Genomic DNA, 17,284 nt, shown 5'->3' with positions numbered 1-17,284 from the left:
TGTATATATTAGTGTATTATTTTAAATTTAATATCTTACTTGCTTCAGTTCCATCTTCTAAAGTTAAATTATTCTTTTTATAAGCTTTTTTCATGAAATTAGCTATGTTACATAATTTTAAAAATTTGTATAAAAACAGTGGATTTTAAAAACTTAAAAAACATTTATTTATAAAATGAAATTGTTACTGACTTGTAACGTAAACAAAATCCAAATACATATCTGTAAAAAAGTGAAATATTTAATTTATTTCAAATTTTAACTACTTTAAGTAATTGTGAAAATCAAAAAATTACTCCAATTAGATGCCACAATATCCATGAAGAAAAAAAAAATCAATACACAGAAGATGTTCATTTTTTTCTACGAAAAACAAATAACAAGTAAAATACATTTTGTATTAAATACTGTTGTCTCTGGCTTAGAGGTGTGAAGGTTATGGTTTTACGAGACAGTTTTAGGATGATAAATAAATTAACAAATAAATAAATAAATATATATACTAGCTGCCCGTGTACGGGTTAAGAAATACAATTGAAACATAGTACTCACAAGTTATACAAATTATTAGTTTATTATTAGTTATTATTATGATTATATTTTATTATCAAACTACAACTCCATCACCATCTCTATTCCTATCCCCATCCCTATGGAAAAAATGGTCAACGTATTAGTGCCCGACTGGTTTGCTGTCACTATCAAATTTACGGTTTCGTTTTCATCAACAATAGTGCTGTTCTCGAGATTCATGTACAGGACTCTGTGCTGTCCTGATTCTTTGGGCTATGTTTTGAAATGTTACAGTCAAGGTGGTAATCTATCGAAGACTAAAATGGTAACTATAAAATATGATATGTAAAACCATCGCTTTTTTACCAGAAACTATGAATAAATATTATCAGCTGTCAACCGTCCATTTGTCAGCTGATTAGCTGTCAGCTGTGATATTTGTCTAAGTAGCGCCATCTATTGGAAAAAACTTTCACTAAAATCTTAATCTCTCAAGTTGGACCAAATTACACACAGTAAAAAATTCATATATATATAAATATATTTATAAATTTTTTACCAGACCCATAATATTTCCTAGATCGTTAAACTGATTTTTTTGTAAGGTAAAAATCTAACTTGAACGATACTTTATTCATACAAAATTACAGCTATTTCACTAATAGACAAAAATAAAAACAATTCTGTTAACTATTTAAAATTTATTTTAACAATTAACAAAAAAACGAAAAATGAGGATGATGAAAATATTCTTTTTTGTATATGATCCCGAAAAAAAATCATCCTCTAGAAAGATCTGATGACTTTTTCTAAATTAAAACGTATATCTAAGAGGTATTACAATTTTTAATTAATTTTAATCGTTTTTTGATTAAAAAACACTAATATATTTTCCGTATGGTATAGGTACCATTTGAATTCAGTTAGGATTGAATTCAAACCAATAAACTGAACGGTCGACATCTTTACATAATATTAATCATAAGAGTATCTTTCAGATAAGTAAATACAGCGCGCGTTTCAAAAATTCTCTACTCGTTTATATTAATCCCTAACAAAAACCTAACAGTAAAAAAAGCCAAGTTTCAAACCCCCTTTCATAAATTTCAACCTATCAAGTAGTATATGTACATTACGGCCAAGTATGCTATTTCTTTAGTTCATAACCACACTTCACTCCTACTTTCATAAGCAACAGTGCTACTGCTCTACTATTTGTATTGCTTAACACTTGGCCAGTTTGACTTGACGATGGTCATTTGGCAGCAAGTAATGAAGAAACAATTACAGAACTCTTGTCACATTTAAAAGCAGAATTCGAGGTAAAAGTGAGTAATTTTGAACACTTTCTTTGCATGCAAATAAATCAATTACCCAATCGTCCATTATTTGAGCATCAATCGAATTATGCTTTAAATGTGATTGAAGAGTTTAACATGCATGAGGCAAAGGAGTTGTCTATACCTATTGATAAAACGAATACAATTGACCTAGATAAAGAATTAAAACAAACGGGTGATCAAATTCCATACCGACAAGCGGTCGGGTGCTTATTGTTTTTATCAACAGTAACGAGACCAGATGTAGCATATGCTGTTAGCTATGTTAGTCGTTTTTTATCAGAGGCAAAACAAGTACATTGGAGCATGGTAAAACCTATTTTGCGCTATTTAAAACGAACCAATAATTATGGGTTATGTTTGGATAGTACTAAACAGTTGTGTATGGAAATTTTTAGTGATGCGGAATTTGCAAATTGTGTCCAAACTAAGAGGTCAACATCAGGATATGTATTTAGACATAAATCAACTGTCATTTCTTGGACATCACATCGACAAAAAACGGTAGCCTTATCAACCACAGAATTGGAGTACATAGCTGCTTGTGAAGCGATTAAGTCAATGATATGGTTAACTCATTTGATATAAAGTTTAATTTCATTAAAAGATATCCAAACAATTTTATTCATTGATAATTAAAGAGATTTACGTTTAGTGAAAAATCCGGAGTTTCATCGACGAACAAAACACATTCAGACGCAGTATCATTTCATTCGAGAGAAGTACGAGGAAGGTCTATTTCAACTACAAAATATTGACACGCAGATTCAGGTTACAGACATCCTAACTAAACCATTGGCAAAACAGAGGTTTGAGATGTTATGGTTAGCAATGGGAGTCAGTCAGTTGAAGGAGAAGGTGGACCTATAGATATTATTCATTGTGGTAGGGTGTTGAAATATTTAATCAATAATTTATATTAAATTCTTCTTAGAAAGTGCTCATTTATATTGTTTAGATAAACTTGATTTCTAACGATAATTTATTTTCTGAAAAGGTATTAAAATCGGAAACTGAATATATACATACATAAAACTGGAATGCCATTATTTAAGACCTTATTCTAGTCATGGTAGCCTTAAATACCGGTTTAGTGATTTGAACAAGATTTAATAAAGCAATATCATTTTTAAAATTTGCATATTTTGAATAAAGAAGTAACGAAAATCATTTTCGTCACTTTTTTTTTTTGCATGAAGTAACTTGAGGCGGAAATCCATCTATGTCCAATATACTTGTTATGACATTTATTTTTATTTTTGTAGTTTTGTTCAGTTGAATCATTATCATTTAAAAGTCAACACTAGCTATAAAAAAAAAATGTTCTGTAACTTCTATTACTGTGATCTCCACTCTAGCCCTTTCTAATTTCTATTCAATAGTTGGTACAGAAATAGAGAATTTTATTAATTATATATTAAGAAATATGCATGAAAAATAATGTATTATAATATTATGTAATATGACAATTGATTGGGTAGCAATAATTAAACTTTCATAATATGAAATATTGGCTATACTGTAACGGACTAAGCTCTCCAAGCACATGCGTGATTGACCTTCTGAAGTGTTTGAGCTCGTGAGATCTATTATTTCTATATAATCTAACCAAAGAGGCGTTTTTTTTATGAATTTAGAGGAACTAATTGTTTAATCAACCGACTCGATATTTTATGCCAGTGGATACAAACTTATAAGGCAAGTAAGCCTACCTTTTATAATTATAACATAATTATTATTATATAGAATGTCTGTAACAGAGTCCGCCATCCACAATCGATCATTAAGTAAAGGCTATCAGTCTCTTACAAATTAAAATAGTGTTCATTAAATTAAAAAACAATGTTTTGCAATATTAGTTATAGGTATTAGGCGTATAGTTCATCAGATAATAAATAATAAACTGATAAAAAAAATATGAGTCGGCTAAAATACGGATCGAAAAAATATTTTTAGCCGATTTATTTTGTTCCAAAAATTGTTTTCAGCTACAATACTGTTCTTTTAATTTATAGTTCAGTAGAAATACAGTTCTATTAGTTTGTGTTTCTGATCATTTATTTTTCGGCGAAAATATTTTTTGGTAAAAAAACGGTTCTGCCGATTTTTTTTTGGGTTTTTTTACGTGCTCCCCAAATTTCTATAATTCGGGTTTAATTTTGTATTTTTGTTAATTGTTATTTTATAATTATTTTTATTTTATTTTGATGTAAAATAAACTAGTCTACAGCGTAGAAAATATCATTTTTCAAAAAGAAAATTAATATTTACCTTAAATATTAAACTAGTTTTTGCATGTTTTTAATTTTGAAAATTCTATTTGGCGATTAGAGAAAAATATTAAAAATAAAAAACTGTATACGTGTATTATGCTAAATTTAGTTCTCTGCAAAGTGAAATTGTTTTTAACTTTTTAAAGTTTAAACTTTTCTTATTATTTTAAACTTTTCTTATTAACTTTTCTTCATTATAACTTAAAGTTATAATGGAAAATCTTAATCATTTTACTAAATATTGAATTTTTGACTTGGGGTAAAAAATATATATTTTTTTTATCTTGGTTGTATACGCAAGTCTACATTATCAGTGAGATATTATGAAAACGATTTTAAAAACTGCCCATTTTCACTACACATCCTTTAGTACAATTCAATCCAAATATCACAAAAAACCAAAATCTATTATAGATATCTATCCAAAATGTGGATTGTGTAAAACGATTAAGAATCGATAAAAAAATAACTAGCAATACAAAGTTCTTATTGCTGATTTTAACACCATTACTTTTGACTCATTTGGCTCATGTCTTTTTTTAGTTTTACCGAAATAACATTTTTTAGAGTTTAATAGAAATACTTACTTAAATTGTGGAGTTGGTAAAAGTTTCTTGGACGACAATCGACTTTGTCAGCTCTTAAAACTAAATGTTCTACTTGTGAATTATCGATGGGATTATACATCAACCGGAAAACCAGAATCCTAATAGGTTTTTGTAGTTTAACTGTGTTCGTTTATTTAAACAAATGCTTAATATGCTTAGAATCGGTGTGGAGCTGAGAAGTTATTGTATTTACTTAATACTATGTGTTTTTTTTATTTTTGTCTGTACTCACGATATCATAACAGAAATCGTACCCAAAATGTTCTTTATTGACAAAATTTAAAAAAAAAAAAACTGCTTCCTCTTCAAAAATCGAGAACACACCAAAAACATATCATATTTTTCAATAGAAATCTACAATACTTAACACCTTATTAAAAATAGTTCTTTATAGTTCCAAAATTCTGTGGAATATTTTTTAAATATAATGCTACCAATAAATATTGATAAACTAAAAAAAAGATCATAAACTCGTTCCTCTCGAAGGCAAACAAGGGATAACCGTTTTAGGGATTGAGGTTTGAAAATTAGAATTGGATTGGACTAAACTGGTTTAAATGTACTATCTACAAATTCGCATAGAAGCGTTTAATTAAAAGTGATTTTATCAGATATCGTAACACAGTTTAACATTATTTTGAAAACTATGTGATCAATTTCATAAAATATATTATCTACTCCCAACAAACTGTATGTTCTACTAATAGTTTTTTATTTTATCGTTTTTAGATATAATAATTCCTGTAGACCTGTGCCTCCGTCCCCACTATGCCCCAATCCCACTGTACTGGGGTTATTATTGTTATTTTTTCAACAATATCATAAAATTACATCACATAGAATTTAAATTAATTTAGGTTGAAATTAGAGTTTAAATATTTGTATACAACACAATTTAAAGAGGTGAATGTTTTTGAGGTCATAACGTTACTTTTTCTCTAAAATGTTGTCAAGCATAAAAGTTACAGCTTTTCAACACAACCATGAACCATTTAATTAATAGTGTATTTATTTATGGTTTACTTTCCAAATAATATATGTATTATTATGCTATAATTGTTAATTGTCGTGGCCATTTCAACATCCAAATTAATTGTATGAATTTAAACAATAATATTATACAACAATTGATAAAAATATCTAATTTTCACTTGTACTATATAAAAAGTATAGCAGCCCCATGCTCTTAGATGGCGCCTTCAAATATTAATGTAAGCCTAGGACCTAGATAAAAATTATGTTTAGAGAAGTAATGGGAAAGCGTTTGTAGAATGGTAATTTTCCAAAATCAGTGATATAAATTCAAGCGGCAATGTCATAAGGACATATAATTTGGTTTTACACTGGTACACCTAAACATCTAGTTGCACCATTGCAATCATGTAAGATTGTATTGATGTTTATGAAATATAATTTTACTACTTACAACCAAAAACTTAGATTCAATTTAATTCAATTTAGTTAAATTTATTAGAATAAGAACACCAATTCCAACTCTATATTTACTCTAACAATAATGTTTTATATAGTCTTGCATTGTTCTGTCAAATCAAGTCAGTTCATGCGTACATCTCAATATCATTTATTAACCACCTTCCTTTTTCTTTTTATTTCTTAAAAAAAGTTACCAAAGATAAGTTTGGTGCTCAACACTCATTTTCATCAATCTTTGTCGTTATTTATAACTTTTATTTAAGCTTCGATGCAAAGCGAGAAGGTATTGGTTTTACTCTGATGTGCGTTTTTTTTTATCTGTATACTCTGTAACTTCTTTAATACTGGACCAATTCTTTCGAACAGCAACTCTATGAATCGCAATTTTCATCTAGTTGGTACTTTGGAGGGGTAAAAGTAGAAAAAGTTTAAGTCTTCACAGACGAATATTAAAAAAACAAAAAAAAAACCGTACGAGTTTTTAAGTTAGAACCTTTATTGGCTATAATTTCGAGAAAAAGAGTCGGATCGAGTTGAAACGTATAAGAAATAATTATTTGGTATGCTCGCACACGTCAAATTTGTGTCAAATTTAAACTATACCCATTTCCCACTTCCCTAGGGGGGGTACAAGTTTTTTTGTTTTTCGGGGTTTTTAGCCGTAATTTTAAAACATTTGGGTTGAAAATTTGCCAGTAGTTGGAACTCATATGTATCCATAACATATTACACGGGTGAAAAATTCGGCACAACAGTTTTTTTTTTAATTGCCGGGAAACTGTGTTTTCGCTGATTGCGTATATTTTAACAAAAACAACTAAAATCTTTAGGCGATTAAAGCGATTTTATTCAATTTTATCACTTTTATTTGTAATAATTCTTGTAGACCTGTGACCTCTCCGTTTCCTCATTGCTTTGATTACATTATGCCAATACTCTACTTTACTAGTCCTCTCGGATAAAATCGCTTTCAAATAAACGCTTTGATGCTCATTTGTAAATACAGAACCTTCATTTAAAACTTTCTAACTTTGCTGGTTTATACTGTGCTTGGTTTGGACTGTACTGGCTTGAAAATACTAACTACCGATTTGCATCGAAGCGTTTTTTCGGGAGTGATTTTATCACTTTCAGATTTAAAAATTCCTGTAATCCTGTGACCTCCCCGTCCCAATATGCCCCGACCCAACTATCCTCCGTCCCCACTATGCACCGACCCCACTGTACTGGTTTTTTTTACTTTAGATCTGCCCTTTTCCAACTTTTCCCAAACTGTATTATTGGGTCTTATTTTTGGTATAATTTTATACATTTTTTTAACACAGTTTTTTTTTTGATTAGCGAATTTAAAAACTGATATTTTGAACATACCAAATGTGTAAAATTTAAGTATGAACCTTAAGTACATGTATTAAAATCTCACCAGTTTAATCACCACAAAATGTATACATGATATATAATGGACCAAAACACCCTAAACTTATGTTGGCATAAAAAAAACCCAAATATGAAGGTGAATTCGCGCCTAAAATAATTGATTAAGTTATTTAAACATTTTAGGTTAGGTCCGCCGACGTTGCATAAAAAAGTAAACAAAAACAAATTTTGTTTTATTATTAAGAATTTTTTCATGCTTTAAGCAGTGTTACCCAACATCGAAGCTAAAAAAAATTTCTGGATTTCTGTGTAAAAGACATCAAAAGTGGCCAAATTATATGTTTTTGGGGTCGGTGACTACGAATTAATATCAGGTCTCACTTTTAATCAGCTTATAATTTTAGATTTATTACTGTATAAATTATCATAAAAGTTGAATACAAGTTGTAAGAAAATACAAAAAAGTGTAATGATGGGAACGGGTTTGAACCTATTTCTTTAATTAATTGTATGAATTTAAAAAAAATATGATACAACCATTAATAAAAATATCTAATTTTCCCTTGTACTATCTAAAAAGCATAGCACCCCCATTCTCTCAGACGGCGCCTTCAAATATTAATGTAAGCCTAGGATTTAGATAAAAATTCTATTTAGAGAAGTAATGTGAAATCGATTGTCTGAATGGTAATTTTCCAAAAACTGTGATATAAATTAGTAAGGTGGCATGGTCATAAGGACATACAATTTTGTTTTACACTGGTACACCTGAAGATCTAGTTGCACCGCTGCAAACAAGTAAGATGTGATCATGGTTTCTGAAAACTGAGATATGTAAAAACCATATTAAGGAGCTACTCGTCATTAATTAGACAGTCATAGAGTCATGTATATCGAGAAAGGGTTTTTAAACGGTGTAGACTCGGATGTAATAATCGATAAGGTGGCTAATAAAAGTAAAATAGTATCAATATTGTATTTTTTTTTATTAACTAGTTGATTTGTATTATTATAATTTTTAACGTTTCTCATACATAATTTTCAATTTTTAAGTTAAGAGCTGTATTATAACGGAGCGAAGCGAGCAAATTTCAGGTGTCCCTTTTGAAATATTTTCCTAAAAATGTACCTTTCAGCTCCTTAAATGGGAGAGAGGGGGAGCTCTAGGAAATTTCAGGCCAGTTAAAAACTCTTAGAGCTCTATAAGAATTTTGTCAAATTTAAAAATGTTACCCAGGGCTATGCCTTTATGAAGTTTATCAAGAGTATAAGAAAATTGAATTTAACATATTTTTTTTTTTTGCTAAAAATTATATTTAGGTCGAATAGTATTCACTGTTAAATTTTGGTTCTGTGTTAAGTTAGCCGTTGTTTATGTGTTCAAGACTCAGGTATACCGTGCAGTGTACACAATCACCCAATGTTTTCACTAGCTATGCTTAACAAAAAAATCCAATAACAAATACGATGTAGGGATCGGTTGCAATCAACTGTATACATACAATTTTTTTTTAATTTTTTTTTGTACTCACAGATATAACTTCTATATCTTTAATCTACTTAACAACAGAATACAATTATAGTGTTGTCAACAATATACACTTATATGATACAAGCATACATATATATAGGATATAATATATGTACATAAAGAAAACCAAATATATTTTCGAGTATATATCTAATACCAACGCATCGGTAAACGGAATGATTTTGCCGACGCTATGATAATAATGTCTGGTACATTAGAGTTCATTTAAAATGAACATTGCGATTTATAATTCCGTTCAAAAACATTTCCTGCAATAATTTATAACAAAGTGCCTTATGTTAATTGTGTTTAATCTAAAACAAAGGCCAGACCTTTAAGTTGTTAAGCGATCTTGAATTAATTGATTTGACAGCTTTTTTTATGAGCAATAGTTTAGTTAAGTGTCATGCTAATCAATTTATTGTGTTGGATGGTATTATCATATTGGTTGTGTATTTAACGGCCTGGTTTCCCTAGTACTATGTAGAAAATATTATTGGAGCATTACCTAATTATAACTTATTTAATTTCACAGTTTTTCGGTATTTTTAATGTACAAACAAAACTGCAAGACTGTATTTGATGTAAATAATAAAAAACGCGTGCGAAGAATACGCACTTGAGCCAAACTACGTCTGTCTTACTTTAATATTTGTACAGACAAACTTTTATACTTAAACTGCTCGCCGTAAGTTTAAGATATACAATAAATACATTTTTTTTTCTTGATTTTCAATGAGTAGGGATGAACTTCCCTAAAAATTGATAGTTTTTGAGTTTCAAAAATGATTAATGAAGGCTCATAAAGAAATCTTAAAGGAAAGAATCCCTTAAGTAAAATAGAGATATGTAAAAACCATACTAAGGAGCACCTCGTCATTTATAGGACAGTCGTAGGGTCTTGTATATCGAGAAAGGGTTTTGAATCGGTGTAGACTCGGATGAAAAAATCGATAAGGTGACTAATAAAAGTAAAATGGTATCAATATTGTTAATTTTTTTTTATAAACTAGTTGATTTGTATTATTAAAAATGTTAACGTTTCTCATATTTCTTTTTAAATTTTTATGTTAAGGGCTGTAATTTAACGGAGCGAAGCGAGCAAATTTTAGGTGTCCCCTTTAAAATATTTTCCTAAAAAACTACCTATCAGCTCCTTAAATTGGAGAGAGGGGGAGCTCTAGGAAACTTCAGGACATTTAAAATCTCTTAGAACTCCCTGAGAATTTTGTCAAATTTAAAAATGTTACCCAGAGCTATGCCTTTGTGATGTTTATCAAAAGTATAAGAAATTTGAATTTAACATATTTCTTTTTTTCTAAAAATTATATTTAGGTCGAATAGTATTCACTGTTAAATTTTGGTTCTGTGTTAAGTTAGCCGTTGTTTTTGTGTTCAAGACTCAGCTATACCGTGCAGTGTACACAATCGCCCAATGTTTTCACTAGCTATGCTAAACAAAATAATCCAATAACATAATACGATGTAGGGATCGGTTGCGATCAACAGTATACATAAAAAACAATTTTTTTTGTCTGTACTAACGATATCACCCAAGCCACTGAACTGATTTTTTCGTGTAGCAATTTTATAAAACAGAAATCGTTTAAACAGAAAACATTATTAAAAAACACCCCCTTCCCTTCAAAAACCGAGAAACACATAAAAAAAATTTACATATTTTTCAATATAAAACTACAATACTTTATACCTTTTTAAAAATAGTCTTTTTAGTTCCAAAATTCTGTGGAATATTCTTTTAACATAATGCTAACAATAAACATAGATAAACCAAAAAAAATATCATAAACTCATTCCTCTAGAAGGCAATGAAGGGATAGCAGTTTTAGGGATTTAAGTCTGAAAAATAGAATTAGGTTTGCTTAAACTGGTTTGAACCTACTATCGACAGGTTTCCATAGAAGCGTTTAATGAACAGTGATTTTCACACTTAGCATGAACGTAGAACATTTATGTATTTTAAAGGGAGGACGGCCAAAGAAATATCTCTCCCACAAAATTTTCTTTAGCCGCCCTACCTTGAAAATATATAAATGGTCTACGTTTATGCTAGGTGTGTATGTGAAAATAAATATTTATCTGAAACTGGTTATCGACCAGTGAACAATTTTAGTATATTATTCTCAATTTAAAAAGTTAATCAAATATGTACGTGACCTTTTAAGTTTCAAAAATTACCAGCAAAAAAAGTAAGTTGGGATGAGGTAAAACCAAAAAATAATTGTGAAAAATTGAGGACACATTGTATAAAAAAAATATGAAAAAAATAATTTTGAGGACGGCTAAAGAAATATCTTTTCCCAGAAATTTCTTTAGCCGCCCTCCCTTGAAAGGTCTACGTTCAATGTTGTGTATGTGAAAATAAATAGTTATCCGAAACTGGTTATCGACCAGTCAACAATTTTAGTACATTATTCTCAATTAAAAACCCTATGTGATATTGAGTAGTACACGATAAGTGGAGCACCCTGTATATTATATATAGCTGAAGATAATAGTTCATATGCAAGACATTTACCATGGTCTATATATTATTTTTCTTCTAGTTTTCGATTATTTCGATATTTTATTTAAACACAATGAGTAGCCAGAGCAGTATGTTGAGAGCAGATAATACATTTTATGCAATTGTACACATTGTTTTCAACATTATGTTATATTGTGGTACGATGTCTGACTGATCAGCTAAATCTATATGTATAATAAAGCCAATACAGTGGAATTGTGGGGACGGGGAGGTAACAGTGATAAAATTACTTTCAAATAAACAATTCGATTCGAACCTGTGGTCAGTAGGTTCAAACCAAGCATAGTATAAACCAGCACACTAAGAAAGTTGTATAAGTAAATGGTAGTAGTAAATTAATTTCGGGCAGGGGAAAGGCACAAGACATATTCATGTTCCAATATGTTTCCTTCAAGGGAAAGATGATACTTGTTTTTTTACTTTTCGTTTTGAATTTACTTCGAGTTCTTAGGCTATCAGAATTAATACATAGACCGGGTTTAATGTAACCGAAGAAAATCCACCTTGACATTATTGGTAGGCTTCTACACCCGTGTATTTTCTATCGATAATAACTCTAAATTAGTAGAATATTACACATATCTGGATTTTTTATAAACCTATGTATTTGTACATGGCTGATATAGTTTGAAGTAATTTATTTTTGGTATTAAGTAAAAACAAGTTTATTTATTAATGCCCTTCAAGAAAAATATTATGATTAGTGTATCAAATTGGATAATTTGGTATCGCTTTTATAAATTGGGTAACTGTCAGTATAATAGTATTTGTTGCGTTTTGTTTTTTTTTTCAAACCGATAAATTTGTACCCAGGAAGCTTCATATTTTTTTTAGTTTAAAACGAAAACACGATATTATTTAAACAATTCATGTAATTATTTAAACATACATGTAAATATTTTTCTGGGTTACAAATTAGATTGTACTTTGACTAAGAGACCACTGTCCCTCGGAATATGCCTTGTTATTTATAAGGTAGTTTGATAAATCATTATAACCATACAAGAGCCGCAATTTATTTAGGTAACAGTTTATTAAGTTGTGTTTTCTGATTTATCAAGCTAGCTTCTAAATAACAAGGCATATTCCGAAGGGAAAAACCTCTCAATCTAAGTTGTAATACACGAGCAAAAAAATATTTTACACGTGCATTGTTCAAATAATAACGTGTTTTCATGTTATACTACAAAACTATGAAGGTTAACTGTGTACGAATTTATCGGTTTGAAAAAACAAAAAGTAGGAAATATTATACTATCGGCAACACAGTTTGTAAAAGCGATACCAAGTTATCCAATTTAATATATTATACAAAATATTATGCTTCTTGATGGTGTACTATCAATTAAGCTTGTTAGAACTTAACACCAATAATATATTATTTCAAACCATGTACAAATACATAGTTTTAGAAAAATCCAGATATGTAGGATGTTCTGATGGCTAAGGCTTAACTGATTTTGTTCTTGTAAAAAAAAAAAAATTAAAACATGATAAAGTTAATTTATGCTTTTATAAACAGAAACGAACTGCTTAAAACTTCCCAAAAGGCCTAACTCATAACTTCAACATGTTTTTATCAGTTTTTTTTATCTTTGACATCTGGAGTTAACTTACAAACAAGAATATTCCCTTCCCCCCCTATTCTATAAAATATAAAAATTTAAAAGGCTTAAAATCATCCCGATTTTGGAAAATTTATATCATTACAATAAGATTTAAAACTAAAATTAAAAATGTACTTCAAACCATGTATCAAACAAGTAATGAAAAATGTCTATCTGTTATCAAAATAATTGTCATTTTACGCATTCCAGAGTACCTACGCTTAATTTAGAGTGGTTTTCGATAGAATTTACACTGGTGTATATTCTCTATGTAGATGCCTTTAAATGAATATACTGTGATATACTATATAACTATTTAAGTATCTAAGAAACTTATTTAAATTTTTTAATCATTTGCTTTTCGTATGGTTAAAATTATTATGGACTAACTCCACTTAAATTGATAATTGTTACTGTCTGCAACACTACTACCAACCTCAAGTTTGGTATATTAAATTTATTGTAGTCAATTAGTCTAAACCAATTCAATCAATACATTGTCGAATGTTGAGTCGTATTCAATTTTCAGTAAATTAATAGCAGTTTTATTCTAAGGTAAAATATATAAGATCATCAACTTTCAATAGTTTAGTTAGTTGCTATAAATACGTCAATCATTAGTTATAATTATTTTAGCTTCGATGCAAAGCTAGAAGGTATTGGTTTTACTCTGATGTGTGTTTTTTTTTTATCTGTATACACTGTAACTTTTTTAATACTAGACCAATTCCTTCGAAAAGCAACTCTATAAATCACATATTTTATCTAGTTTGTACTTTGGGGGGGGGGGGGGGGGGGTAAAAGTAGAAAAAGTTTAAGTCTTCACAGACGAATATTGAAAAAACAAAAAAAAAACCGTACGAGTTTTTAAGTTAGAACTTTTATTGGCTTTAATTTCGAGAAAAAGAGTCGGATCGAGTTGAAACGTATAAGAAATAATTATTTGGTATGCTCGCACACGTCAAATTTGTGTCAAATTTAAACTATACCCATTTCCCACTTCCCTAGGGGGGGTACAAGTTTTTTTGTTTTTCGGGGTTTTTAGCCGTAATTTTAAAACTTTTGGGTTGAAAATTTGCCAGTAGTTGGAACTCATATGTATCCATAACATATTAAACGGGTGAAAAATTCGGCACAACAGTTTTTTTTTAATTGCCGGGAAACTGTGTTTTCGCAGATTGCGTATATTTTAACAAATACACCTAAAATCTTTAAAAAAAAATTGATCAAATCATTAAAAAATTTTTATGTATACCTATGCAGAATGATACTATTAGGTTTTGTGCTCAAGTACCACTTTTGACTTTAAGTTTACACAATTTCAATTTTTTTTTTTTTTTTTTAACTAAAAACCCGATGTACCAGATGGGAGAAACGAACAGACACTAACAACTACCAGTTGGTAACGTCTATCCGTGTTAGATTAGGTTAGTGCCCAATGATCGGTATCATAATATTGTGTTTATTACATGATATCACAGACGACTAATTCGTGTAACTGATTATAGTAGACACTCGATTTACTGGGAAAAAAACCTATCCTTGTACTTATTAAGACATTTAATGATTCTGATACGACAAAATCACTGTCGTTATCTCGGTTTTTTATAGCCTGCGTTATATAACCTTACCGAAGGTCAACTATGAATATATAAGGTCCAACTACCTGCAAATTATGAAGAGGACTGTTGTTTTTTGGATTCAGATTAAGTGTTTGTTTTTATGCAGTATACCGCCTCAAAATGTATTTTTTATTACACAATTTTTTTAAAGGAAAACTAATGTTTTGCATATTGTTATACTGTTATTCATTTAAAGAGATTCACGCTTGATTGTTTAAATTGTCTAATACTAGATAATCTGTTTCGTGCTAATTTTAATTTTTTAGCTTATCAACTTGTAGCTCTAATTTTGTATAAAATATTTCATTATTTTAATACTATGTACAAATTAAGATAAATTTTAATAATAATTAAGTCATAAATGACAATACTTTATTTTATGACTAGATTAAATCTCGTGAACATTTAACATTATGATACTGCTCCTATGCTTTTATTAAAATAACACAATTTTTAAAATCTCCATAAAAGGTTATTGTTAAATAACAGGCAACAGCCGACCGCTAGTGGCTGTACACGTTAGTAATATTTAACTAATAAGTAATATATGTAGCTAAAATTTATTGTTTTCTCCATCACAGTACCAGTATACGTATTATTTTAATTTAAATGTAAGAAAATCGATTTTTCTTAAGAAATTAATATACAGGATGAGGCAATAAAACGGCAATTTTCTAATGTATTTAAATGGGAAAACCCGTTTCACTATCCCACCCTTTACATTTTAAGGATTTATGAAAAGGTTTTTTAGTTGCATTTTATTTTGTACATTGTTAATCTAGTAAAATAAAAGTATAATATAGCTTTGAAATAATATAATCTATGAAGTATAAATAGTTTGTGTGAGATTGCTTTAATGGAAGTATATAATATAAATTGTATATAGTATATAAGTATATAGTATAAACATTAATTTTATTGAGAATAAGCGATTATAATTCAAACTATGGAGTACAAACAATTGAAACATGAATCGTCGACCATTCCAACAAAATATAACAAGACATTGTATATGTGTTATTTGGTCCACTACGTTTTTGCAAAAAAAAAACCAGTACAGTGGGGTTGGGGCATAGTGGGGACGGAGCATAGTTGGGTCGGGGCATAGTGGTGACGGGGAAGTCACAGGTTTACAGGAATTTTTAAATCTGAAAGTGATAAAATCACTTTCGAAAAAACGCTTCGATGCAAATCAGTAGTTAGTATTTTCAAGCCAGTACAGTCCAAACCAAGCACAGTATAAACCAGCAAAGTAAGAAAGTTTAAAATGAAGGTTCTGTATTTACAAATGAGCGTCAAAGCGTTTATTTGAAAGCGATTTTATTCAATTTTATCACTTTTATTTATAATAATTCTTGTAGACCTGTGAATTCTCCGTTTCCTCATTGCTTTGATTACATTATGCCTATACTCTACTGTACTAGTCCTCTCGGATAAAATCACTTTCAAATTAACGCTTTGATACTCATTTGTAAATACAGGACCTTCATTTAAAATTTTCTAACTTTGCTGGTTTATACTGTGCTTGGTTTGGACTGTACTGGCTTGAAAATACTAACTACCGATTTGCATCGAAGCGTTTTTTTGAAAGTGATTTTATCACTTTCAGATTTAAAAATTCCTGTAAACCTGTGACCTCGCCGTCACAACTATGCCCCGACCTAACTATGCTCCGTCCCCACTATGCCCCGACCCCACTGTACTGGTTTTTTTTTTTAGTTACTGTGGCACACTAATACCGATAACCGTTTTCCATCAAGACAGTAAGAAGAATACTATGGATTCACAATTTCAAATCAAATATTAGTCCACTAAACATTTGGTTATTCAGCTAAAAATTGTATTCAATAAAATAATTAAAAAATACTTAACATTTTAAAAGTGACATAAAGTTTTTAAACTTTAAGTATTTAAACACACATATACTTAGCATATCTATATGTATTATAATAATTATTAATTACTTATTGGTCCTACTTAAAATATGGGATAATAAAGAATAAGATAAATTTCTAGATGGAAGAACTATATAAATAGTTAGCCCAACTAAAAGATTACAAATGTAAATTAGTTTTTTTAACTACTAATTTATTGTGATTCTTTAATAACCGGTTTTTCAGTTAGACCTACTTTGTATTTTAGGAGGAGTTACTTATTTACTTAAATTTTTAGGTCTTACAAGGTACATTTTGTGCCTAATTTATTTTGTTATTTGAACGGGTTTCTTTTTAGGATACTTATTCATTAATGATATTCTGACTTGAGGCTCTGTATAATAATATATGTTTAACATTTTCACTTATTGGGTTCTAATAATATCGGAAACATTTCAAATGTTTTGTACAACGCTAACCAAAGTGGTTTTTTACTAGATATATATTTTACACGTCTTTGGTGTTTTTTAAAAATATGAACGGTCTGTTATTATACA

General features: G+C 29.3%; 2 protein-coding genes and 1 long non-coding RNA gene across 6 annotated transcripts in view; 1 reads left to right on the top strand and 2 right to left on the bottom strand.

Annotated features, from left to right (window-relative positions):
• LOC126838977 (uncharacterized) overlaps window positions 1-205 on the bottom strand; it is a 100,837-nt gene extending 100,632 nt beyond the window's left edge. Inside the window, exon 1 of the mRNA XM_050573836.1 lies at window positions 193-205. The gene's annotated coding sequence lies outside the window, so the exon portion shown is untranslated. The remainder of the gene's footprint in view (window positions 1-192) is intronic.
• LOC126838976 (uncharacterized) overlaps window positions 1-17,284 on the bottom strand; it is a 124,140-nt gene that overhangs the window by 13,164 nt on the left and 93,692 nt on the right. The window lies entirely within an intron of this gene.
• LOC126838979 (uncharacterized) overlaps window positions 1-17,284 on the top strand; it is a 91,011-nt gene that overhangs the window by 32,332 nt on the left and 41,395 nt on the right. The gene's annotated exons all lie outside the window — the stretch shown is intronic.

Source organism: Adelges cooleyi, unplaced genomic scaffold, assembly GCF_023614345.1.
Source record: "Adelges cooleyi isolate 19-005CV unplaced genomic scaffold, UGA_ACOO_1.1 ACOO_flye_CR_arks_rails_tigmint_CR_PRNA_30, whole genome shotgun sequence".
In the NCBI taxonomy this organism is placed as follows: Eukaryota; Metazoa; Arthropoda; class Insecta; order Hemiptera; family Adelgidae; genus Adelges; species Adelges cooleyi.
Note: the sequence above shows the minus strand (reverse complement) of the source record. Positions and strands in the feature narration are given on the sequence as shown.